Source organism: Dipodomys ordii, unplaced genomic scaffold, assembly GCF_000151885.1.
Source record: "Dipodomys ordii isolate 6190 unplaced genomic scaffold, Dord_2.0 Scaffold322, whole genome shotgun sequence".
NCBI lineage: Eukaryota > Metazoa > Chordata > Mammalia > Rodentia > Heteromyidae > Dipodomys > Dipodomys ordii.
In genome coordinates this window covers 134992-150116 of record NW_012267538.1, presented here as the reverse complement: position 1 = coordinate 150116, position 15125 = coordinate 134992, and the positions used below count along the sequence as shown (strand labels likewise).

The 15125-nt window shown below is 37.1% G+C and overlaps 1 pseudogene; it reads left to right on the top strand.

Annotated features, from left to right (window-relative positions):
- Positions 1 to 291: 291 nt before the first annotated feature.
- LOC106001576 overlaps positions 292 to 15125 on the top strand; it is a 46984-nt pseudogene continuing 32150 nt past the window's right edge.

The window sequence follows — 15125 nt, the reverse complement described above, 5'->3', positions numbered from 1 at the left end:
GTCTCTGAAGCTAAGGGAAGCTGGGGAACAGGCAAGCAGCACACATAGCTTTCCTAGCACTCGTCCATCTTCCATGGGATGAATGAAGGCCCAACATCTGGTGCTCAACATTGGGCATGAAAGGAAAATATACCACTCAAAGCTAAGCGGTCTCTCAGGGTAAGTGAAACCATTATGTATGGGTAATTCTCTCTCACAGAAGGAGGAATTCAGAAGGGAGGAAGAAAAGGAATGGTCAAATTTGACTGAGAATTCACTGATCAGACAGAAGTACACTCAGTGGAAGTCAACATGAGGGTGAAGGTTACTCCCTCCTCCGACTCGGGTGTCCCTGATGGTCTTAGGCCCCCACCTTATGCCTCCGAAATTGGGGAAGGGACAACGCCGTATGGAGGGACCTGTGAGACCTGGATCCCTATGACCGAACTTCCACAGAGGGGCCGAGGGCCAGGGAAGTAACCTATGTGGAGGCCTGCCCTGTAAAGGAAGAGCCACTGGAGAGCCTGGACCCTGGGCCACAGGATTTGCCTCACAAAGAGTACCCGGGCAATCTGGCACCAGGAGCTAACAGACCCTTGGAATTGTATCCATGGGAAGCTAAGGATCTTAAAGAGCTCCACAAGGCAGTGGTGGAAGATGACCTGAACTCTCCTTGGGCCCAGACCCTATTACAGGACATTGCTTATCACACATGTGTCCCTAAGGACTGGCTGGATGTGGCCAAAGCAATCCTAACCAGTTCTCAGTTTATCAAGTGGTGTACCTTCTTTAAGGCAGAAAATAACTGGCAGGCTCAACCTGCAATACCTATTACTTATGCCATGTTAACAGGAACAGGGGAAGGTACTCCACGGGAATCCAAAAGGCTGCAATACCTGGCACGTATTGTGACCAGGTGAGGCAGGCAGGACTTGCCACATGGCACAAACTGGATGAAGGGTCCACTGAATCCCCCATAGCAGGAGTGAGACAAAAGCAGGATGAGCCTCTACCTCATTTTATAGACCATGTCCAACAGAGTGTTCATCATAACCTGCCAGCAGGGGACCTCTGCGATCAATTTATAAAGCTAATGGTTTGGGAAGGGATGAATGCATACCACTGCATGGCCTAAGCTGGATTGAGAGAGAGTTCTCTGAGCAGATGGGTGGTGGCCTCTCAAGATGTGGGAATGCAACAGTACCAGTCCCAATCACTAGTTTTAGTTTTACAGGCTCAGATATCTGTTATGACTGAGGCTATCACACAGGCACTGCCAGCCCTGGGCCAAGGAACCCCAAGACAATTGGGGAGAGGGACTTGTTTTAAATGTGGGCAAGAGGGGCACTTTAAGAGGGACTGTTCAAAACAATTCCTCGACACCCGGCCCAGGGGGTCCAAACTGCCCCCTACACACTGCCCCAGGTGCAGGAAGGGGTACCATGGGAAAAAGGATTGTCGATCCAAATATGATTTAGATGGGATGCTTTAAATTAAAGGAGGGGCATCCTCCAGCCCTGTTAAGTCAAGGAGGAACCCCCTCTGCTGTAATGCCCAAGCAGCCTCATTGCAAGACAACCCAGGCCCATTGGACTGTCCCCCTGGTAAAAAGACTCAGCCCTAAACTGAGTATTTTTATAGGCAGGAAGCGGTTTCACTGCCTAATTGACACGGGGGCAGACAGAACCGTACTCAGGAGGAAGTGCCCTTGGACTGGAAGCTTGCACCCGGGTCCACAATATTGGGGGTAGGGGACAACTCCCAGTCCAAAGAGATGGTTGCCCTTATGAAATGGACTAGCCCAGATAGAAAGCAGGGAAAGATATGCACTTTAGTATCAAAAAAAAAAAACTCACCACCAATTTACTAGGGCAAGACATGCTAGGACAAATGGATGTTATGGTCCCTACAGAAAATCGAGCATTCTATGATGATATCCTGGATGGAGAAGAAGCACAAAGGCTTAAATGGGAAGTAGAGGGACTTAAGGAAAAAGATTTTTTTAACTTTCATAATTATAGAGAGGAACATATGGTACCCACTCGGGTGCACCCCCAATCCTAAAGGCCACTGCCCCCAAATACCTCCCACCAGGTGGAAGACGGGAATCCCTATGTGGGTGGAGTACTGGCCATTGACAAAACCTAAACTTGTGGCCCTCCACCTTTTGGTGGAGGAACGGATAAACCTTGGGCACATACACCCTTCTATGAGTCCTTGGAACACCCGTATTTGTTATCCAAAAAGCATCCAGGGTCTGGCACATGCTCCAAGATCTATGTAAGGTAAATGAAAAGATGGAGCTAGTACGAATGCTCCTAAAGGCTATGCCATGGATTCCCACTATACCTTCAGAATATGCCTTGGTTGTGATTGATGTTAAAGATTGTTTTTTTCTCTATCCCACTGCATCTGGAGGACTGCTAGAAGTTTGCCTTCTTCATCCCTTCTCTTAATTTTTCCCAGCCTGATTGGAGGTTCAAATGGACGGCACTGCAACAGGGAATGGACAATATTCCACCCTTTTTCCAACAATACTTGGCCACAATTTTAGGAACTGTGCTGGGTTCAGATACCTCCCTTGCCTATGCCTACATGGATGATATAATTCTGGGGCACCAAGACCCGGGCCACCTGGAGGGCCTTGTGGCCCAGGCTCTTGTCATATTAAAAAAAAGGAGGTTTTACTATAGCCCTCAATAAAATTCAAAAGTACCTCCTTTTAAGGTGCTCGGATCCCACCTTATCTTGTCTTAAGTCTGCCCCCATAAATCTTTGCAGGATATTCCAGCCTCTCTGACCCTAACCCAACTTCAAAGTGTTTTAGGGGAAATCAATTAGCTGTTGCCATGGGTTCCCATCCCTAAAGATTGTCTTTTGCCCTTATTTGCCTTACTAAAAGACATGACCCCCCAAGAAGTTATTACAATTACAAGCAGCTACCGGTCAATATTTTTACAGTTTCAAAAATACATGGATGAAGTTTCCTTGAAGAGGTATTCTATTCTTGAGCCCATTTCCCTCTGGTTGCTTGTGGGTGACACATTGATTCCTGCAGTTTTAACTCAAAGAGGGGAGCCATTAGAGTGGGTTAAAACTCCCCTGGGGGGCACACTTTGGTTATACTCTCAGGCAGAACAAATTACCGATGCTATCATCAAGGGAAGGACCCAAGCCCAAAGGAAATATGGCCTTGACCCTCACTCCATTGTTTTTCTTTTTCGGATGACAGACGTTGAGGGCTCACTCGAGCTAATGCTCATCTTGCTCTCTCCCTAGAGGGCTTTCTAAGCCATATTGACTGCCATTACAGGCCATCCAAATGGACCGTCACGTAATGGTGAGTTCCCCTCAAAATGCCTTCTCTATTTTCTCCTACACCTATTCCTGGCACCCTTCATGTTTTTACTGACAGAGGTAAAGCAGGCTCTGCCTATGCAGCCTTTGATGAGCAACAAAAGACCCCCAGCCAACAAAGATTTCAACCTTGTCAAGGCCCGGCACAATATAAAGAAATGTTCACTGTAATAATGGCCCTTCAGGATATTCAAAAACCCTTTAATTTCTATTCTGATGGCTTATATGTAATTAATTTGCTCCCTCATATTCCACAGGAACATATTAAGCTGGATGGAAACCCTATTTTCCCCCTTATAGTTACCTTTAAGGGCCTATTAGAAGGATGGGGAGACCCTATTCATATTCAACATTGAGAGAGCATTCAAAACTTCCTGGATTTTTATCCATGGGCAATAATTGGGCGGACCAGTTAGCTACTGGCCCAAAAATTTTATCGGTACAAGGTGCCACCCATTTACATGATTTAATCCACATCAATTGGAGAGGTTTTCAACATAAATTCCCTCAGTTTCCTGTAAAGGACCTCAAAATGATAGGACATACCTGCAAAACATATCAGCCCTTCTTAAAAGTACTCCCTTTACAACCACCAGGGTTAAATCCCAGAGGCCTTAACCCCAACATCCTCTGGCAAACTGATGTTCCTCATTTCCCAGGCTTTGGTAAGCTTAAATATATTTTTTGTTTCTATAAATACCTATTCATGAACATGTTGGGCCACAGCACATAGACGAGAAAAACACTAAACATTCACAAACACATTTTCTCCAATGCTTTGCCACCTTGGGTCTATTACCACAAATTTAAACCGATAATGAACCCTGTTTTGTTTGTATAGCAATGTCAGTTTTTTTTACAGATGGCATATTAATCATACTACAGGAATTCCCTATAATCACCCAGACCAAGCAATTATAGAAAGAAAGCACCAATGTCTTCAAGAACAATTATTAAAACAAAAAGGGGGAGTTATCACCCATATACAGTTACAGATAGCTTTATTTACCATTAACATTTTTAAATTTTTCAAAGATGCAACTGAATCCATATTTCAGAAGCACTGGGGACAATTAACCCCTAAGCCCCAAGTGAAAGTCAGGTGGAAGGACCCTCTGACACAACAATGAAGAGGACCTGACCCGCTAGTTACCATGGGCAAGGGATTTGGATGCATTTTTCCCATCAAGGACACAGCCCCCATTTGGATCCCAGCCAGGAACCTTAAGTTTTTACCCATTATCTCTATACACGAGGATGCCCAAGGATAAACTAAACAACAAGGAAAGAATACGGGTCTGGTGGCCGTGGCTTGTGTTTAAAACAGGGAAAACTAAAAAGATAACTACTAACCATCCCCAATGGCAACCAGCCCTGGAGAAACTATTATGTTAGCTAACAATTGCAGATGGTGATACTGCAGCTGTTGCCTGTCCTGGCACTCCCAGTCCCAGCAATGGCCCTACGGAATCCACATCAACCTCAACAGGTAACCTGGGCAGTGATCAGCAATGGCAATGGAGAAATCATCAATAGCACCACGCATGATAGGGTGAACTCTACAATGATGGGTTGGTTCCTTTTCTTCCCTTTCCATGCTGCATTGTTTTTTGCTTGCTGTGTGGTAATAAACAAATCCCTGCTTGATTTGACTCCATGCTGTGTCTGTCTCTGAGGCTAAGGGAGGCTGGGGAATGGGTGAGCCATGCACTTACCTTTCCTCTCAACCCGTCCGTCTTCTGCAGGACAGACAAAGACCCAACACTTTTGCTTCTCTTGTAGGAGTCTTCAACTTACTTGTTACCTTTGAGATTCTGTTTCCATATGCAGTCACTTTCTAAGACAATGGGTTTTTGTTCTCTAGCATGATTTCAGTGGGACAGTAACCAACACATAATATATTACTTAATGGATAGAAGAAAATCTCATAGGAAATTGTTTTGGACATGGAAGTTATGGTTATACTTTTAAAAAATAGCAAAAGAGGTACAGGTTTCTTTAGAGCTTGTAAAATGAGTATGAAGTCTTGACCTTAGACATGCCAAATTCTTACCCTGGCATACACTAAATTCCTAGCAGTACTGGAGGATTGAACCCAAAAACCTGTACTTGTGAAAAAGCATCTCTATTACTACCAAACTTGCAGATTATAATTGGATTGTTTATTTTGAGGTAGTATCACTATGCCTTGGCCTTCTTGAACTGTAGTCCTCCTAACACAAGCATAAAACATTGCACCCAACAAATGGTTAGAGTTTCTGAAACTTCTTTTTGTGTCTGGGGTTGCCTGGAACTGGAATTCTCTAATCTCTCTTTTCCAAGTAGATAATATTATAGCTTTGAGCCACTTTATTCAGTAAAAGTATACAATTTCAAAATATCTTGATATTACATATATCTGTGCTTAACATATATAGCTAACCTTAATTTTCTCCCTCTTTTTTTTAGTACTCTGAGTTGAAAACGTTGGCTTTCTTGATATACATGGCTTTGTTTTGGATGGAAACCCATCACAATCAAAAAAATCTCCCAAACGTTTATGTCAAAAATCATGGAAAAGAAGGCTTCAGGTTGGAAAAAAACACTGATCCCAAGTTATAAATGAAGTATATTTATAATGTTAGTCAATGCTTTCTTAAATATGAGGAAGAAGGCAGAAATGTGAAAGATGTCAGGTCTCTGTAGAAATTCTCTAATTGTCACTTCACGTTAATTTCCTTCCTTAAGGCTTGCTTTATTAAAACCCTCTGGGTGAATATTGGTTGGACTGATTGGTAATCTTCTCCAGGAAATGAAGCTGATTTTAGAAGGCTGATGGTGTGTGAAATAAAGGAATGATGAGAATGAGCACAGATATTGTTACAGAATGAGCCGACTACGTTAATTGCTGAACAGCAAAACAAAGCAAAGTTTCAAGTCTGATGATCCATATTGGAACATACATAGATAGATACAGATACAGCTACAGGTAAATATACATATACATATAAATACATACATGAAAAATTAAATCTCCAGTACAATATAGAGAACCTTTGCGTGGCAAATATTAAACTAAATCAAACTGGTTTAAGAAAAAGTAGAGTAAAATATCAATAGTTTAGCATAGATTTTTGTAAAGGATGAAAATTATTCCTTCATTATATACTTTACAAATATCCTTAGTATGTTTTAAGGTGATTTTTGGGAAAATGCCATACAGAGGGGTTACAATTACATGGGTAAGGTAATGAGTACATTTCTTATCAAGCATTGTTACCTCCTCCTTTGTTTTCCCTTACTATCCCTTCCCATCTGCCCCTCCTGAACCTCTCCCCCACCTGGAGCCAAATTTGTAAATTTTGTTTTTCTACTTAACATCTTGTATATCTCATTGTTGCAATGGGTCCACCTGTCCTAGCTGCTGAAAATAGAATGATTAGGTATCTTTTTTCAAAAGGTTCATATTTGTGGAAACAAATACCAGCAGTGGTAACTTTTTTCCAGTCCTTGAACTCTGGTTCTGGGCCCTGAACATGGTTTTGCCGGTATATTTAATGTGAGTTAGTTTTTTATTTATTGGATTACTGCCCATGTGGGTAATTACTGGGTCTTAAGGAGAGATCTATGTTTAGAATATTGAGGAACCTGCATACTGCATTCCAGAGGGGTTGAACATGTGTAATTTCCCACTAACTGTGTAATAGAGTTCCCATTTGGCTACATCCACGTCAGCATTTGCTATTGTTAATTTTCTTGATAATGGCCATTTAACTGGGACGAGGTAGAATCTATCTTGTTTACGTGTAGATATATAGGCACTTTTGAGCTACCATAAATGAATGAATCTATGAAACCTATATTGCTCTGAGTGTACATTCCTTTCTCTTATTATAATTTTCCCAAGCCTTTCATTGTCCTTAAGACTGGTGAAAAGTCATCCTTGCTGATGGGTGAATAGAGTTCCATTGTGTGTGTGTGTAACATGACTACATGCCCATGAGTTCATTTCTAAGCCTTCTGTATCAACTGAAATTTTGCAATTCCATATTAAATTTGGATTACTTTCTCTACTGCATTGAAGAATATTGGGTTTTTGATGGGTATTGCATTGCCAATTGTTTGGGGCCAGTATTGCAATTTTCACAATGTTAATTGTTCCAACCAGGAGCATTGAAATATTTTCCATTTCCTTGAATCTCCCTCAATTTTTCGTTTTTAGATTTTTAAAGTTTTCACAGTAGAGGTCCTTCACATTTTTAGTTAAATTAATTAATTCCTAGTTTTGTTGTTGTTTTCTTTTGCTTAAATTTGATTTGATTTTGAGGCTAATACATATGTGGTTGTTTTTTGGATTTCAGCCTGGATCTTCCCATTGTTGGTAACACAGAAAAACTACTGATTCTTGTGGGTTTTTATACCCTGCTTCATTGCTGAAGGTTAGCATCACCTTTACTAACTTGACTGAGAAACTATAGGGTCCTTTAAATACAGGATCATTTCATCTGTGAAAAGGGATAGGTTTACTTCTTCCCTATTTGGATCCTCTTTTTGTTTTGCTCTTGCCTATTGCCCTTGCTAGAAAGTCCAGTACTTTATTGAACAGTAGTAGAGAGAGTGGACATCTTTTGCTCATTCCTGATTTTAATGTCTTCATGCCTCCACTGTTAGGTGCGTGCTTATTATCTCTTAGTCATATATATACTCTATTATACTGAGGAAAATTCCATGTGTTCCTAGCTTCTCAGACCTCATAAAGGGGTATTGGATAATTTTAAAAGCTATTTCTACATCAAAATAGACGATCATGTGGTTCTTTTCCCTGCTTCTGCTGAAGGTGTCTGTTATGTTTATTGACAAGTATATTGAATCCACTTGTATCCTAGGATGAATACTGTTTGATCATAGCATACGATTTTTTTGTTAGTTGTGAAATTGGTTGGTGAGAATTTTATTGAGAAGTTCTCTATCAATGTTTATCAAAGAGTTGGGTTCATAGTTCTCTTTCTTTGATGAGTCCTTATCTGATTTGGGGAAGAGTCTAATTCCAGCTTCATAGAATATGTGTGATAATTCCATTTCCCTTTCTATTCTATTGAAGAGATATATCTGAGTATTGTAAGTTCTTTGCAGGCCTTAATTTCATGGTAAATCCATTGAGTCCTACATTTTCCTGTTATGAGAAATTGTTTATTGAAATTTCATTTTCGTTTTCATTAGTTCTTATGTATCACTTCTTGGTTCAGTTAGAGTACAGGAAAGCATAAATTTCTCCAGGATTCTCCAGTTGATTGGCATATGGTTTTCAAGTACTCTCATATAACAGTTTCAATTTTGCTAATTTATGTGTGGTCTCATTTTTTTTCTCTAATTTTATCTATTTGGGTCAGTCCTCTTAGGAGCTCTTAGAAGCTGTGAATCATCTACTGAATATATTTAACTAGTTCTCTGGTAGGAAGCATGTCATATAACCACGTCCTGCTGTTCTTGATCTTTTCTGTGGAGGATATCTTTGATTAACTTCCATCCTGCTGATTTGGTGGATATACATTGTTTCTAGTTCTCTTTGTCATGAAATATTTTTATATATCCTTTAATTGTAAAGGAATATTTGGCTTGGGGCCATATTCATGGTTCATAGTTGTTTGCCCTTAATGTTTGTTATATATCGTGCTGGCCTCTTCTTTATTTTTTTACCATATCAGCTAAGAAATCTGTAGTTATTCTGACTGCATATCCTTTATAAATAATCAATCTTTTCTCTTTGGAAGCTTTAAGAATCCTTTCCTTGATTTCTAATTATCATCTAATGGATTATGATGTGGTGGTGGGTTGTTCTTTTCTAGAGTTCTCTTCTTGGTGTTCTAAAGGCTTCTCTTCTCTGAATGAATCTATCTCTTTGGATGTTTATAATGTTCTTTGCTAGAATTCTGTAATATGTTTCCCATCAATTTAGTGTCCTGCTCTTCTTGATACCAATCTTCCCTAAATTTGATCTTCTCAGTCGTGAAGTTCTGGCAAGATCATTTCTTATTCTTTGGATTTGTTCTAAATTATTACTTCCTCTTTCCTATTAGACCTATTTGGTCTTTGACCCCTGAGATTATCTTCTATGTCATCTATTTGCTGTGGAGATATTCTACTTTGTTTTTGATTTCCCTGTCTTCTAATTGGTCATTTTTATGGTTTCTATCTCTTTATTAAAGCTTTGTTTTAGGTCTGGTATGGATTTTCCTTACATCTTTTCTTTAGGCAGGGGGAGCGCAGTTGGAAGGGTTGTTTGTATAGCTGTGTCTTCTCTTATATCTTTTAATGAGGCATCCATTTTTTCCTTGGACTCCCTTGCATTTTCAGAATTTATTTCTGTTTGTAGTCTCCATGAGTTATTTTGCTAATCTATAGTTGGTCTTATCTTTTTCACAAATTTCCTTGTAGAGGTTTTGTATCTTTTCATTAATCACATTTTTCAGCAGTATTTGTAATGAATTTTGAAAACTGTCTTCTACGTCCTTAATTGTCTGTTCTAATGCGTGGTTATTTACTGTGTGAATTATACTACTTTGACATCCTTTTCTTGTATTTTTCTGATTTGTTTTGTTTACTTGGGGGATTTCTTTTGGGGCATCTATGATCTTAATAGGTGACTCTTTATGTTCTTTGTTGAATTGCTAGGTGTTGGTTTGATCTTCTGTTTTGATTTGTTTTTCTGGAATTAGGTTTTTGTCTAGACCATTAAGTGTAGGAGTATAAATCAATTGTGGGAAGATGTTGTGATGTTAATACTTGTGGTTCCAGTTACAGTTCAGGTTGTACAGTGATATCTTCAATTGTCTCTGAGTATAGATTTGGCTGTCTCCGTTGTACACTTCTGTTCTTCCTTTTTTCCCATGTGGACCTTTTATTTCCACACTGCAGCTGTATTTTGAATATGTTGGCCACGACCTTCACAGCAAGCACCTGCCTGGCTGGGCACCTTTTCAATGATTTCTGTTTGCTTGGAAGACATATAAAATCTTCTTTTGAATTGTATATCTATATATAATTATAGTTGACTTGGTGTGACCCACTAGAAGTGGAGTACCCTGTAGGACTCTAAAGATCTGTTTCATTAGAGAGAGCTAGGGTAATTTTCTGTTGTTATTGTGCCATTGGTTTTCCTCTTTCTCAGATTTATTTATTCATTTTTGATTTTTTCCACATAATTTAGGATTTGTGATGGTGGTATCAGGTTATTTTTGTTTTTTGTTTATGTTAATTTGATATAGTGATTTGAGGCCTGTATGAAGAGACAGTAACAATATTAAATGTATGTTATTACATGGAAAGAAAGATAGCAGACACTTTAGCCTATTTACTACAAGTAAATTAATATTAAGCAAAGCTAATTAAAATAATTACTTCTTTACTCTTCAGAGGATGAATATAGTACTCTTGAATATCTTGGAGGAAAAGACTTTAGACTCATTACAACTGATGCCTTACATTGATATTACTGGCTAAACTATCTTCTTCAGAAAGGCAAAAGCTCCATGTCTTTCATATTAATATAAAATCATAATATCTGCATGTTGAATTGTTTTTCTCTGCTATTTTCAATTCTATTCTTCATCCATTAAGTATCTAGGGCTTTGAATGACCAATTTCTTAAAATAACTATACTGCTTATGATGTGATATAAATCTCAGTAATATTTTTTCCTTATAGATTTTTTATTGTGAAAATACCATTTCCCTTATTGCAATAACTAGTATAGGTTTGAATCAAGCAGAAAAGTAATATTAATATGAATTTTCCTCTGAGTCTCGTCTTAAGCTACATTCATATGAAATTTATGCAGTCTCAAGCAAAAAACCTGACAATTTTACCCTTTTCTGTTTTAATCAATAAATTCATTCTCTTTAGAAATATGTTCTCACCTTTTATATTGCTCTAGTAAACATCATGTATTTCTAGTACTTTTACTGAAATAAATATAATGTATGGAACATGAATACTAGCCCTCTCCTTATCACTTTAAAGTAAAACTGGCGACTATTTTATATATAAAAATAAAAATAAAATTTGTGGAAGAGATGGGGAAAAACAAGTCGGTTAAGGATACAAGTGGACCCGTTGCAACAATGAGAAATACAAGTTGTCATGTCGAAAATGAACTTTACAACTTTGGTGCGGGAGGTGGGGATACAATTGGGTGGGGGGTGAGGGGAGAGTCTGGGAAGGGATGTGAAGGGTAAACAAAGGAGTAGGCTGCAATGCTTGATAAGAAATGTACTCATTATCTTGCCCATGTAATTGTAACCTCTCTGTACAGTATGTTCACAAAAAATAAAAATTAAACTTAAAAATAAAAAATAAAAATAAAACAGTGCAATGCACATGTTCATACATGAATCATCTAATCGTTGACTCAATTAGAAACAAGACCTACCATACCACATCAAGTCTCAATTTTCTTAAAGGTACCAAAAATCTTAGTGTTCATGAATATCACTGATATTTTTTTTTAAAAAATGACTAGTCACAACAAAGTTTATATTACATTTCAAACTTAAAAAGTGAAAATTACCACCAGGTTTGTTGTCAATATCCTGTTTCCAGGAATACATTTTTTTAGTAGAGAAACAAAAAATAAGGATTTTTCACATAGAAAGACAGATGTAGAAACAGACTGTCTTTCCTTAAGATGATAAATATTTGCATTCAAAGATACTATAGCAATTCATAAGAGAATTTGTGATCAAAAGTGACAAGTAAGCAAAGCAACTGGAAAACTGTATATGTAGATTGAAACTTCACTATAAGATCACAAGTTTATAATAAATGAGTCTACAGAAGATGATTTTGTGTCTCTAAAACACATCCAGTGTTCTACATTTTCCCTCATACTCCTGTTCTCTTACCTCAGTTCCTGATCAATATTCTTCTACTTTCATGATGTCAATTCTTAATAATATAACAAGGTGGGTATATTTTGGTTTGTAGATCCAATAAATTTTAGTATTTTGGAATAGTAGGATGAATTCATGGAGTTTGACTTGAATGTCAAGTTTGAAGATACTGTATTCAAGATACTGTTAATTGGCCTGAAGCAGCCAGTAACAAACTATGAATATATAGAAACAGTATACTAAGAACAAGGGACTTGATTTCAGAGAAACGTTTAGGTCCAGGCAAGAACTTCAAGAAAAGAAAAATCAATGGAACAATCATCAATCAACTATCTTTACAAAGGAACTGAACTGATCTCTGATGTGACTTGGTGGCAGCTGGGTGTAAGTGTGTGTGTGTGTGTGTGTGTGTGTGTGTGTGTGTCTGTGTCTGTGTCTGTGTCTGTGTGTGTAGAGAGAAAATTTTAGTGTGGCTTCCATATTTATAACCCATAGAGCATTACTTGTTAAAGAGAAGGTGCTCATATCAGAGCTCTGATACCATTCATCCCTTTTTTCTGAGAAAAACACTTGCTTAATCTGTACTTAAAAAGAGAAAAATAAACTAATATCTTAAATGATTGCTTTGAGAATTAATTGGTATATTGAAGGCCAAAGGGAGGAATTGGAGGTAAATGTAATATTTTCCTATCTCTTGCATATTACCCAGCAATAATTATGATTTCAGGAGTCTCCTAATATTTACGTACAGCTGAATTACTAATATTAATATGCTTAATAACATGAAATATATGATAGAGAATTGGATCAGCCAGCAAATACAAAGAACTAGTGATGAGACCGAACTTTTGAGCAGGGTTGTCACAGCTTTTAGGAATGTAATTCCTTCATATGAACTTCAAATTTTGTGGATTACCGTGTGTGACTAATTGGTTAGAAATTACTGTAGAAATGAGAATTCCTGTTAGCCAAGTAGAATGAGCTCATGATCCCATCCTCACGTTACAAATTTCCATTTCATAAAGAATCTCTTTTAGAATGGTTTTATTCAATGTATTTCAGCACCTCACCCTTTTCTTTTGGAGACAGAAAAAAGATGATTTTTTTAAAATATTATCTTACATAAGTTAGTGTGTACAGGCATGATTTGTATGCTTACGGAAGTTAGTATTAAGTGTAAATAGGAATCATGTCACAACCAAAAATATAATTAAAATTATATAACAAAACTAGAAGTCACAGCATTTTGTTCATGAAAACATAGATTAGTTGCAGAATTTCTATTTTTAGATAAAGTATATATTAAAGAATAATGCACTTTACCTAAGGATTGAAACATCTTATTAAAAATATATTTTAATATATTTAACACATATAATATATTTAATATATTTAAGATATTTTGCTGCATAATTTTAAGAAGAAAATGCTTCCAAAGTAATCATTTTTCTTATTATTTTCCTGTTTCCATGTGATTAACCTCCAAATTAGAAATCCAGATAAATGATTTGATTTAATTTAAACAAAAATATTATTGAGTATAAGGACCTTCTACTCTCCATAATCTTCACATGAAGGTCATCAAATATTGTGAGTTTGAAATAATTAGACTCTGTGTGAACTATGTTAATATAATTTAGAATGTGAGTTAAAGGTTTAAAAAGTAGTATTTATTTTAGTTTAATTGCTTTGAAGAGACAATGAATGACATAATCAAAACCAAAAAAGGATTAGATTGAAAATTTACAATTCAGGAAATGTTTTTGACCACACTGTTTACTGGAGCCTTCAAACAACTTTATTAGATAATTTATGTTACTGATGCAAAAATTCCAGAGGTTAGACATTTACGAATAGAAAAACCATGTCATTCTGAATATGTAGGGTTACATAACAAACATAGAAAATTTAGCTTTTAAATACCTGAATATAGTAATACATTTAATTGCAGGGAGATAAAAGGAGATAAAATTGCATTTATTTTGAAAAGTAAATATAAGTATTCATTTGAATATAAGAAAATTTTCAAACATCACCCATTCAAGAAAGAAGATGTACATTTAGCTGATTTTTATGCCAATATTGTTCTCTAAACTTACTAGAAATACTAGATTAGTAAACTTAAATCATTGCTTTGTAGGGAATTAGAAATTTAGTTTATTAAAAGTCATAAATACTTTTTCTTTTTTTTAATTATAATTTTTATTTTTTGTGAACATAATCTACAGAGGGGTTACAATTACATGGGCAAGATAATGAGTACATTTCTTATCAAGCATTAAAGCCTCCTCCTTTCTTTACCCTTCACATCCCTTCACAGCCTTTCCCCCCCCAAGCAATCCCCTCCCCCTGCCCAAAGTTGTGGAGTTCGTTTTCGACATGACAACTTGTACTTCTCATAGTTGAAACGGGTCCACCTGTATCCTTAAACGACTTCTTTTTCCCCATCTCCTCCACAAATTATACCGATATCAAATATAGTGAAAGCAGGGGTTATATTGTGGGGGAGGGACATACAAAACAACAAAGAAATAATCTTATAAATGCATTAGAAACAAACGCATGAAAGAAAAATATTTAAATACATATATAAGGGTTAATTTTCCTAACATCACATTATCGGACCTTTTCTGCTTTACTCATACATATACTAGATATTGCAAATAAGGGAAACCATGGGACCTATGTTTCTTTGGGCTTAGCTTACTTCACGTAATATAATTTTTTCCAAGCCTTTCCAATTCCTAACAAATGGGGAAATGTCATTCATTTTGATGGAGGCATAGAATTCCATTGTGTATATATACCACATTTTCTTGATTCATTCATCTACTGAGGGGCATCTGGGTTGGTTCCATATCTTAGCTATGGTAAATAATGCTGCAATAAACATGGTTGTGATGGTATCTTTAGTGTGGTCTT